Source organism: Sus scrofa, chromosome 5 (genome assembly GCF_000003025.6).
Source record: "Sus scrofa isolate TJ Tabasco breed Duroc chromosome 5, Sscrofa11.1, whole genome shotgun sequence".
Taxonomy (NCBI): Eukaryota; Metazoa; Chordata; class Mammalia; order Artiodactyla; family Suidae; genus Sus; species Sus scrofa.
In genome coordinates this window covers 57,074,784-57,087,871 of record NC_010447.5, presented here as the reverse complement: position 1 = coordinate 57,087,871, position 13,088 = coordinate 57,074,784, and the positions used below count along the sequence as shown (strand labels likewise).

Sequence of the window (13,088 nt, the reverse complement as noted above, 5' to 3'; positions counted from 1 at the left end):
TAGTACAGTGTTCTCAACCCTATCAAACACCATTCCCTTTTTGTATAAATATTATGCCTTCATTAATATATTAAATTGAAATTAATAGATAAGATAATTTACAAATTGATTTTTTAATTTGATATAATATCCTAACTCTAATATAAAATCAAGATAAAAGAAAAATAATTTAGAAAAAAAATTAATATGGACTTCCTATGTATATGTTCAGGTATAGCTTTTAGCTACTTTAAAAGTCATAATAGAATTACCTGATGCCTACATACAACAACAATAAATACGGATGGACTGGGAGTTTGGGTTTAATAGATGCAGACTATTACATTAAGAATAGATAGGAGTTCCCGTCGTGGCGCAGTGGTTAATGAATCCGACTAGGAACCATGAGGTTGTGGGTTCAGTCCCTGCCCCTGCTCAGTGGGTTAAGGATCCGGCGTTGCCGTGAGCTGTGGTGTAGGTTGCAGACGTGGCTCGGATCCCGCGTTGCTGTGGCTCTGGCGTAGGCCGGTGGCTACAGCTCCGATTCGACCCCTAGCCTGGGAACCTCCATATGCCGCGGGAGCGGCCCAAAGAAATAGCAAAAAGACAAAAAAAAAAAAAAAAAAAAAAAAAGAGAGAAGAATAGATAGATAGTAAGATCCTACTGTATAGCATAGGGAACTATATCATATCTCCTGAGGTAGACCATGATGGAAAATATTAAAAAAAAAAAAAAGAATATATACATCTGTATAGCTGAGTCACTTTGCTGTACAGCAGAAATTGGGACCACATTGTAAATCAACCATACTTTAATAAAAAAAAATAATAAAAAGTTTTGAACACTAAAAAAAACTGAATAAATTGCATTTATAAGAAATAATAGGATCAGTAATTTTCCCATACAGGGAGTCAATAAATAAATAAATAAATTCATATTAATCAATTATTTATTATTATTAAAAATAATTGTCAAGCGTAAATAGAGTTGGACCCTAAAATAAAATGTATATTTAGGATAAGTAATAAGAGACTAGACATATTTGCATATGATGAAAAAAGACGGAAATAACTTTAGAGATAACACAATAAGAAAAATAATGAGTTGCAGATGAGGGAGAATAAGGAAAGTATGATATTCTTGCAAATGAGCTGGAACTTATTGTGTAGTGTAGTGTCAAAATAATTCTTTCTATTGTGAAAAACAATTGAAAATGACACTATGTGACACAAAACATATCCTCTACATTCAACAATCTACCATGTGTTAAAGTATGTATTTAGTCACCAGTACTTAAAGGGATCTCAGAGATGATATCCTATAATTAGCAGCAGGCAAAGAGGACAGATTGCCAAAGAGTTGGGTAGTAGACCTCTTCGGGCAGTATCAGTTTAAGAGTGATAACTCCAAAATAAATGCATTTCAGTATGTAATTTTCACAGCAGAGATCTCACCCTTTTTATACTTGAAAATTAAAAATATACACATGACTAGGTATAAAATAATTTTATAATCTATAAAAATATTGAATCATTATGTAGTACACCTGAAACTAATATAATATTGTGTCAGTTGTAATTTAATAAAAAAATAAATGTATATATAGAATGGCAATAAAAATACTCTCAAAACATTTAGTGCAGCTTGCTGACATCACAGTTTCAGAAGTTTGCTAATTTATGCTCTGTGTCTGAGTCTGTCCATAAAAGTCTCAAGTTGTCTCTATTATTACATATGTTCATATGTGTGGGTATAAGAAAATAATGATCCAGGGTATTTTATTAGCAGCTTAAATACCAGAAGCAGCAGTGTTATCAGCAATGTATCTTTAGAAAACTCTTGGAAAATCCAAAACAAAACACAACACAAATTTTCTTAGTCTACCCACTAGCTGTATTTCTCTATAATTCAATGCATGAGGCACTAAATCTTAACTCTTTTTTTGTTTCTTATTTGCCACAGTAAAAACTAAACTCTTGCTTAGTGCAAGATAATTGGAAATGCATGATGTACTAAATAGCCATTATGGATAGAAAAAGTAAATTATTTAGTAATCTTTAAACAACACCTTGATTTCATTTATGTGTCCTTCTTCATGACAATTTGCTTCAAAATTGCTTTACTTAACCTTACTTTTCTTTTTCCAGTATGAATTGCATGGTAAAGTACTTGTAATTATATTTATAGTGGATTCATTCTGGTTCAAAATTAGAAATGCAGGTGGAACATAGGACATGGGACAGTTTTTCCTGTTGGAACGTTCTTGATCATTGCAGGACATCTGGAATATCTGAGCCCTGACCACAGAAGTCTAGTTAACTCTGTCCATGGTGACTACTAAAAACACTTCTGCAAATTTCCAAGCACCCTCATTAGGGTGGTACTGCTCCTGTTAAGAATCTCGAGTAGATAAGTTCAATCTTTCACGAACTGCAGGCAATCTACTTGCTCTTCTTCCCTATACTTGAATTCCAGGGAAGTGGAGGTCACCAACTCCCAACACTGCATGATCTATCAAAAAAGGAGTTCCTGCCGTGGCGCAGCAGAAACAAATCTGACTAGTATCCATGAGAATGCAGGTTCTGTCCCTGGCCTCGCTTAGTGGGCATTGCCATGAACCGTGGCACAGATCTGGTGTTGCTGTGGCACAGGCCGGTGGACTCAGCTCTGATCTGACCCCTAGCCTGGGAATCCCCATATGCCAAAGTTGCTGCCCTAAAAAGACAAAAAAAATAAGTAAATGATAAAAAAATACCTATCAAAAAAAAAAAAAATCACCTGCCTTTCAGTTCCAACTGTTACCTTGGATTTTGTCCTCTGTGGAAATGTTAGTTCAAAACTTGTTTCCAGGTAACTGGAATTATTTGACGATTACATCCATGTTCCCCAAGCCTTTCTTTCCCAAGCTGTATTTTTATAGGCAGCTCTGTTTCCCAGGTTTCTAGATGCTTTCTTCAACTCATTTGGCTTCAACCTTAAAGCCTTAAAGTGTAAGTTCAGAAGTAGTCTTACCAAGGATGTATTCAGTGGCACATTGCAATGCATGCTTTTATTTATTTATTTATTTATTTGCATACAAAAGTTGCCAGGCCAGGGATCAAACCTGTACCACAGCAGTGACCTGAGCCACAGCAGTGCCAATGCCAGATCTTTAAGCTACTGAGCCACCAAGGAACTCTTGCTGTCATTTTTATGTGACATTGTGGATGATCTATGAAGTCATGGGACCATGGTGCTCATACAAATAGGAGTGTGAGTAAAAAGCCATCACAGTTTCCCAATCCTATCAGGAGGTTTTTGAGCCCCCAGATCTCCCCATTAACAGACAGGACTGTCTGAACCCATTTAGAAAGTTCCTTTCAACTTTTCAAATAGGGAAAGCAAGTTCTTGCAGCAATTACTTCTGGTGAATCATAACCTTTAGAATCAATAAGTTTTCCTTATTGGTATGTTAATATTGGACCGGACATTGCCTCTAACTTGTTCCTCTCTGAAAGCAAGATACTGTTTATATAAGTGCCTGTCCTCAGCCTTTCTTTTATCCTGAAAACTAAATACCTCTAGTTTTCGTGCGTTTGTCTAATGATCTATTTTCCCTTCTACTAATCACATTGTTCTGTTTTACAACTCTTTCATTTTTCTATAACACATAGTGCCTTGTCTGCTGTAGATGCTCAAGAGATATTTCTTGTACGGAATTACAACTACAGACCTCAGGAGTTCACTGATGGTTCAGTTGATTAAGGATCTGGCATTGTCACAGCAGAGGCTCAGGTCACTGCTGTGGCTCAGATTTTATCCCTGACCCAGGAATTTCTGCATGCCATGAGAGTGGGGAAGAAAAAAAAAAAAAAAAAAAAAAAAAACTACAGACCTCAAAGATTAAATTAGTACTATATTTAATGATTAACCAAAACAAATTTTACTGTCAGAGAAATGAAATATATGTTTTAGTAATAACTGAATTTCCATTTTTTTCACAAAACATTCATTCTTGTCATTTTTATGTTTCTATGCAACATTCAAATAAAATTCATAGAACCAAACGTTCTATGTATTTGGGGTACATAGAAGTCAAATTAATTCTACTTTACAGAAAAATACAGCTATGACACATAGATTTTCAGGGCTTGTTTAAATTAGAATGTCGTTTTTAACCAAAGACCAACACTGGTTGGCTAACCTTGAGTTTAATTTCTCTGTATGGAGGCCTTTTTGGAATGGCTCTCCTTGCTGTCATGGAAGGCAGAGTCTACATCTATGGAAAAAAACTAGACTATCAGTGAATCCAGTACCGTATAAATTAACCCAAAATGGCATGTACAAAGGCAGAGAGCCCTCAAAACAGTTGCCAACAATATTATGTCATCAACGACATCCGCAAGAAGACATGTACCAATGGCAGTTCTGTTTGCAGGACTTTGAGCCAGTCATCCTATTAGGAATTTTAGATTGCTAGAAGTTTCATGGTGGTGTGTGATGACAGCTCCCTTTGGCAGTCAATACAAATGTCAATCAAATCTGCACTAAGACTTATCATTTTGCAAGACTCATTGGTCTACATGCAGCCATGCCTTCAACCAGCAACCAGTCACAACTTCTGATCTTGGTGAATCTCCCTGGAACTCTTGGAGAAACTTTAGGAGAATTTTATAAGTTTACATCAGTTTTTCAACCAAAAAAAAAAAAGGGGGGAGGTAGGAAGGAGGTAAGGGAAAGAAATAAGAATGTTGAACATATCATAAAATAGCTCAATGGCAACAGAATATACATTCATTAATTTATTTAACAAATATATACTGAGAAACTTCTAAGCACTGCCAGACTTCTTATAGTAAAGAACCCAAAGGGTACATTCATTTTCTGTTCACAAGGAGCTTATGACCTAGTGAAGGCAGAAGATAGTCATAAGTACTTTAAAAAGCATCAAAATAGGAGTTCCCGTCGTGGCGCAGTGGTTAACGAATCCGACTAGGAACCATGAGGTTGCGGGTTCGGTCCCTGCCCTTGCTCAGTGGGTTAACGATCCGTCGTTGCCATGAGCTGTGGTGTAGGTTGCAGATGCGGCTCGGATCCCGCGTTGCTGTGGCTCTGGCGTAGGCCGGTGGCTACAGCTCCGATTAGACCCCTAGCCTGGGAACCTCCATATGCCGTGGGAGCGGCCCAAGAAATAGCAACAACAACCACAACAAAAAAGACAAAAGACAAAAAGACAAAAAAAAAAAAAAAAAGCATCAAAATAGGTGATTGTGGTGCAGATAGCTATGGAGTAAAAGCTTTCTCTGAGGAAGCAACTTGGAGAGAGCTGAATAACAAGGATCAGCCATGAAAAGATTGGGAAAGACCATGGAGGCAGAAAGAATCAGCAGAGGTTAGAGGACTTGCAAGGCATGGGGTTGAGATTATACTCTGAGTGCAATTGGAAGTCTTTTAGAGAATTTAAATAATCCGACTTATATTTAAAATAATTCCTCTGGTTGCACAAGAGAGGGAGGATTTGTGGGTTGACCATAAAGCTAGGGAGACCAAGTAAGAGACTCTCTGTCATAAGCCTTAAAAATAGCATTCTAATTCAAACAAGCACCTTGGGGAATGATGGTAACTTTGACTAAAGTGATAGTAATGGAGGTGGAGAAAAGTGGACATGAATTCAGGAGCTGTTTTGGAGGTTGTGTCCACAGAACTTTGTGAGGTCGAATCAGAGCTACAGCTGCCAGCCTGCACCACAGTCACAGAAACATGGGATCCGAGCCACGTCTGCAACCCACACCACAGCTCGTGGCATTGCCAGGTCCCCAACCCACTTAGCAAGGCCAGGGCTAGAACCTGCATCCTCATGGATACTTCTGCTACATCACAGCGAGAACTCCCATTGAACTTTGTGATGGGGTGAAAATAGGAAATGAGAGAAGGCAAAATTAAGAATGATTCATAGGCTTTGCTCTTGAGCAACTAGGGTGGATGATGGTGCAATTTACTGAAATTTAAAGAACTAGAAAACCTAGAAGACAAGTAAGTTTGGGGTAAGGTAAGAGTCAAGGATTCTTCCTCAGACATAGAAAAATTGATGTGATATCCAAGTGCAATTGTCAAGTGAAGAGACTATTGGTATATGTACCTAGAGATCAGGGGAGAATTCTAGGCTGGAAAAGTAAATGTGGGGGTGCCTGGATAACATCAAGTACTAAGTAGAAACAGAGAAGAGAAGCCCTGAGTCTAGCCAAGTGAGACCACTCCAATATTTAGAGACTGAGCAGAGGAAGAGGAGACAGCAAGAGAGATGTGGAAGGAACAGCCAAAGAAGTCAGAGAAAGGCAAAAAAAAAAAAAAACCCAGCATGTACACCACTGTTGTCAAATACCTGCTTTATCCTCACCACAGATGTGTTCAGGCAGGCTCAAGATAAGGAGTCAGATAACTTCAGTGCCGGGACATTTGGAGATCATTTGGTGCGCTGTCATTTGAACAAGTTGTAACCCAGAGAAATCTGACCCACTTTACATACTCTTGAGCCTGGGTCTAGAAAAAGTACTTTTTTTTTTTCTTTTTTGTCTTTTTAGGGCCTCACCTAAAAAGGAGGGTCCCAGGCTAGGGGTTGAATTGGAGCTGTAGCCGCCGGCCTACTCCACAGCCACAGCAACTTGGGATCCAAGCCACATCTGTGACCTACACCACAGCTCATGGCAACACCATATCCTTAACCCACTGAGTGAGGCCAGGGATCGAACCAGCATCCTCATGGATACTAGTCAGATGAGTTTCCACTGAGCCACGACAGAAAGTCTTAGAAACAGTACTTTTTAATCCATCTGTTGCTTATGTATTTCTGGATTTGAGGTGTATTTTTTTTTTTTTCTAAAAGGCTCATTTTTTCATGAACACATTTAACAGAACAGGGAGGAGTCTCACACTTGTTCATTTGTGTGGCTTTCAGTTCCTGTTTGGAAATTTGAGCATTGCGACATTGGCTGGATTTCCTTAATCTCAGTCATGAAAGGGTTTATATAGACCGTGTATCTTTAAAGTGTAATTTGACTGTAGACATAGGTGTTAGAAATGTGGGGGATATTAGATTCTGCTCTCTTTTTCTCATCAAATTTCAGTAGATTACAAATAATTATATCCATTTTGATGAAATAGAATTTCTGACTTTATAAATGCCCTGTCATTACAAGGTACTGCCTTTCCTGGTCTCACTCTCAGTTGAGAAAATTTGTTTATTCTTATGTTGAAGTCATTGAGTTTGTAATTTTGGAAATAGTTACTCAGATATATGCAGGGTTTGTTTGTTTGTTTGTTTGTTTGTTTTAAGAAATGAGTTATGTTGTGAGTCATAGCAAACTAAAGTCTAAAGTACCTTCCCTAGCCACCTATCCCTTTCTTTCATCCTCTCCAAGAAATGACTAACTTGTTATCCCCCTCCCCCCAGCAAAACAAACAAAACTGCGCTCAATAAAATAAGAAGGTGACTAAGTCTGTGTCAGTGTCGCACAGAGACAAGGAAAGAAAGCTGGAAGAATGAATGGATTGGAAGGATGGAGGAAGTATGTATAGATAGGTAGATATTTAACATGCTTTACACAGATATTCTATTAATTTGGGTTAATCATATGACTGAGGTGTCTGGCACAAAATCTACCAAATGGAAACATATATACTCCACCAGTCAGTTAGAAATAAGCTGAAAAAATAACTAAGGTATGTTTTAAAAATTAACTTATTCTGCCAGTCAACAAACACTTGTTTAGCATTTATTATGTGCTACACACTAATCTAGGTGCTGAGGATAAAGTAATGGACAAAGCTGACAAACACGGCTACCTTCAATCCAGTGGAGAAAAGGAGATAAGAAACATAAATGTAAGGATGTTGGATGGTGATGAGTGTTATGGAGAAAAATGAAGCAGGAAGTGTTCTGGGGGGCAGGTAGGGAGGTAGTTTTTTGCAGGGGTGGGGCTAAGGGCTATCACTGTAGCGGTGCTATTTCTGGCAAATCCTGAGGGATCCTATCAGGTAGCTGGGAGGAGATTCTGGAGGCAAAGGAACCGTAGCTGCAAAGCTCAAGAAGCATCAGTGTGCCTGGAAAGTTCAAGGAAAAGTCAGGAAGGCATGTGGCTGACATGGAATGAAGAAGACCCAGAGCAGTAACTGGGAGGGTCAAAAGATAACAAGAGTACAAATCATGCAGAGTTTAACCAGGGGGAGATGATGCTGTACTGGATGGTCCAAGCTCAGGGTTCACCGAATCTGATGAGATGAGACCAAGCAGTTAGGTGAGATGACCATTCATCCCGATTGCCTCAGATATCAGTTTATGCCTGTTATGGATCAGTTAAAAGTAGTCATCTTCTTCAGCCGTCCCTTGCCTCCCCAAATGTATTTCAATGTAGATACTTTTGGTAAATTACATGGTCCCCTGAGGTTTAGGAAGCTAAGCATATATCCAGAGAAAAGATTACACTTGTTTGGACCATTGTGGTGGCTAAGAGAGTGACGAAAAGTAATTGGATTCAAAATTTATCTTGAAGGTACAGCTGAGAGAATCTACTGATAGATTTACGTGTTGTCTATGAGTGAATGAAAGAGGTCCAGGAAGATGGCAATTTTGGAGTCTGAGTAATTGGAAAGGCAAAAGTGCAGTTGATTGAGTTGAGGAAGATTATGGGAGAGGGAGATTTGGGAGGAGGAGGAATGTCAGAAGTTCAGGCTGGGGTGTGTCAACATTTGAAGGTGCCTGTTAAATGTTAAAGAGCAATAACTGAGGAGGCAATTAGAGAAAGGCACCAGGATTCTGGGGATATGTTGGCACTGGAAATATAAATTCGAGGGTAGTCAAGAAATGGATTTGATGATGGGAGTTCCCATTGTGGTGCAGCAGAAATGAATCTGACTAGTATCCATGAGGATGCAGGTTCGATCCCTGGCCTTGGTCAGTAGGTTAAGGATCCAGAGCAGACATGGTTTGGATCCCGAGTTGCTGTGGCTATGGTGTAGGCTGGCAGCTGTAGCTCCAATTTGACCCTTAGCCTGCGAACTTCCATATGCCATACTTGCAGCCCTGAAAATGAAAGAAAGAAAGAGAGAGAGAGAGAGAGAGGAAGGAAGGGAGATACAGATTTGATGAGAATGGGTAAAGAAAAAAAAAATGCTGTCCCAGAACTAAGCCCTAGGCACTCATCTTTAAAAAGTGGTAGTGGTGAGAGAAAACCAGCAAAAGCACCTGAGAAAAAGTGACCCAGTGAAGTAAGAAGTAGCACAGAAAATAGGATGCCCTAAGGGCCAAGCAAAGAAAGTACTGGAATGAGTAGACAGTAATCAACTTGTCAAGCCTGCTGCTAAGTCAAATAGAATGAGAAATGAGATTTGATCCCTGATCTGAGCAACCAAGAAGTCATCAGTGGTTTTGGAGAGAAGGCATTAGGGTTGGGGGCGCCGAGGAAAAAAATAGAATGAAAATGCAAAAAAAACTGAAGACAACTGAAATTAAACTGTTGAGAAGTTAGGTTATGATAAAGAGGTAAAAAAAATGAGCGGTAGCAGAAGGAAAAAGAAAAGGTCCAATTTTTATTTGTTTGAGTTTTGTTTTGTTCTTCCTTCCCTTTAAGTGGGTGGAAACAGCTTGCATTGAGTTAATCAATGGAGCTGGGGAGATTCATGATGCAGGATGCTTAGAGGTGAGAATTGTTGGGGTGATGTCCTTTACTGGGCCAAAGGAGAGGGGACCCAGGGTGCCAGAGGATGCAGTGGCCGTAGATTGGGTGGATCACTAGTAGGATGATAGGGTATATGGCCATGAAGGGGTCATGTGAGTAGGTGGGACTGATGGCAGAAACTTGCAAAGATTTTCTTCCAGTGACCTCTTATAAACACAAGTGGTTTCTCCAGGTTTGCAGAGGATCATAATTGCCATGCTACCTTCTTGTGCACTTCCAATGGCCAGCGGCCCTGTGCTATCTGGGTTAGGCTGCCAGGCATGTCACTGTCCCCATGGCTCCATTCCTAGGCCCAAAACAACCGATGCCCCTCCTCAATATATGCCTCCCCCATTTCTCACCGCAGTGCTTTTCTGAGTGTCACTACAATTTGCCTGCTATCCACGACCATGCCACACAATTTCAGCATTTCCTTAAAAACATTTCTGAAGTTCCCATCATGGCACAGTGGAAACGAATCCAACTAGGAACCATGAGGTTGTGGGTTCGATCCCTGGCCTCCTTCAGTGGGTTAAGGATCCTGTGTTGCCGTGAGCTGTGGTGTAGATTGCAGACGATGCTGTGGCTCTGGCGTAGGCCAGCAGCAACAGCTCCGATTAGACCCCTAGCCTGGGAACCTCCATATGCCGGGGGGAGGGGGGGGCTAAAAAGACAAAAGACAAAAGAACAACAAAAAAATTTCTTCAGCCACTGTAAAGTAACTTGCATGTTTTGTTTGTTTTCTCTTCAATATATTAAAAGCATCTGGATGCTGGATTGATAGGGCAGTGACTGTGATGTCTGGCACTGATTTAAGTACACAAACAATTGCCTACTCTGGAAAAGTTGGCCTTTGGGGCAAGGGAATTTTCAGAAGACCCCATCATCCCTGGTTATATGGGAATAAATAAAAAAGGGACATACTTTTAGGAAGGAAGCTAGGTGCAGGAAGGACCCTTAACTAAGGGTACTTGTCTTCACAATTCAATTGTGTCACCTTAAGGACAACTCAAGCTCTCTGAATTTCAGTTACTTCATCCACAAAATAAGGGTCTGGACTAAATGGTCTTTAATGTTCCTTCTAGTTTTTAGGATTTAGTTCATAACTGAGTTCAGAGTAAAGGCAACCAGGCTGAGGATACAGTAAGAGTAATGACTTTTTCTAGGAATTGTACAATATATAAGTTCTTACTAATAAAAATGCTAAGTAAAAACACATTTTCCTGGAACCAAAAAAGGAGGAAGTCAGAAATTTTGTTTTGAAACTAAGTAAAAGTTAAAAAAGAGCTTTCTCTGAAAAATTCTACTAATCTTTAGAAGTTCCTTGACCTAGTAATACTATACCCAGTGATACATAGAAAAGAATATTACACTTGCTATCATTAAGCCATAAAGAATTTATTTAAATTGTAATGGAAAAGACTGACATTTCCTGAGAAAATTCTGTGTTCTGTATATGAAAAGGCCCTAATTATAACTGAATGCTAAATTTTGGCCTGAGTTTTTTCCTATTTCCCTAATGTTACTTTAAATGTTCTAAATACACATTAAGTTTATTAGGAAAGAATATCCCACAGTCACTAAAGGAATAGGCCTAATAAACTTCAGGTCTAATAAAAGTTTCTACTATTTAATATACATTTTCCTCTTCTGAATTTCATGGCATATCAATCTTAACTCACCCTTAGGGTTTACTTCCCTTTCAAATACTGCTTTCTTCTGCAGATGTTGTTTTTGACCAGATTGAATGTAGTTTATGCAGCTTACACTGCTTAAGTCACAGATGTTTTCTTTGACCAAGTTGAGTATAAGCTCTGGGTTTACACTGCTTAAGGTAGCATGGCTTGAGTTGAAAAAAAAAAATAGATATTAAAGACCAGCTTTTGTGTATGAAGAAGATACTAGCAAATTGCTACCAGTCAGGCAGAAGACTGAAAATAGATTTTGCCATGTCAATCAATTTTTTACAATGTTTTTCTATTGAAGTCTCCTTATCATCAATGTCACACATTTGTAAAATGTCTCACCAAGTTTAAAAGTATAAAATACAAATGGAATGAAACCAGTGGGACCTTATGGATATAATCTTAGCCTCTTTAACATCATTCAGTTGGCTGCTAAACTAATGAGTCACATTAAAATAAGAAACAATGCAGTAACTGTCAGAGAAAGATGGATTTTAGGCACTAAATACATTCTGCTCCAAGGCTAAATATTTCACCTGACTCCCTTTGGAATTCCCAAGGAAAGGACGAGATTTGCTGCCAGAGCAGAGAATAAGAGTCAAATACTAGCTCATACTTCACCCAAGGTCACCTTCACTCCCTGCAAGTCCTGGGCAATTGCTTGAACCTCGCATGATCCATGCTAAATGAAATGGTAGAGAGAGCATTCAGCTTCCCATTTTACCCATGTTCTGTTCAGGGTACTTGATGTTCTTATAAAATTAGGTTGGATTCCCAACTCCAAGAAGTGAGGGGGCTTGTTGAGGGAGAGAAAGGAGAGAGAGCCAAATAGATGATAGAACCCCAGCAATGTTAGAAAGCTTCTAGGAAATTTAAAGGCACACAACCTGCATCTATACCCCATTGTGTAAAAATAGAATGTCTATCTCCTTCCCACTTATCCATAGATTCTCACGTCAAATACTGTGGCTTCTGAAATTATTTTAAACAAAAGGACATCTGACATTATGGAGCAGGGAAATTTTGAAGACATTTAACATGTCATTTAGAGAGAGAGAAAGTGATAACCAGAAGATGTTCTGTATGTACGTGATTCTTTTGTATATGTTATCTTTTTTTTTTTCTCCAGTTTTTAAGGGCCAAACCTGCGGCGTATGGAGATTTCCAGGCTAGGGGCTGAACTGGGGCTGAATTGGAACTGTAGCCGCTGGCCTACACCAGAGCCACAGCAATAACCAGATCCAAGCCGCATCTGCAGCCTACACCACAGCTCAAGGCTATGCCAGATCCTTAACCCACTGAGTGAGGCCAGGGATCAAACCCATGTCCTTATGGATACTAGTCAGGTTGGTTAACCACTGAGCCATGGCAGGAACTCTTGCATATGTTATCTTAAGGCTCATTTACTCTTCACAACATTAACAAAGTCTTCATATCTCCCCTCTTTACAAACTATACTATTCTTAATTTTTTGTTTGTTTGTTTAGGGTCACACCGGTGGCATATGGAAGTTCCCAACCTAGGGGTCCAATTGGAGTTGCAGCTGCTGGCCTATCCCACAGCCACAGCAATGCCAGATTAGAGCCATATCTGCGACCTACACTGAAGCTCACAGCAATGCCAGATCCTTAACCCATTGAGCAAGGCCAGGGATCGAACCCCCATTCTCATGGCTACTAATTGGGTTCATTACCACTGAGCCACAGTGGGAACTCCCTATATTTGATATTT

At 39.4% G+C, this 13,088-nt stretch overlaps 1 protein-coding gene across 1 annotated transcript in view; it reads left to right on the top strand.

Annotated features, from left to right (window-relative positions):
* Nucleotides 1–13,088, top strand: part of PTPRO (protein tyrosine phosphatase, receptor type O) — a 241,577-nt gene that overhangs the window by 175,524 nt on the left and 52,965 nt on the right.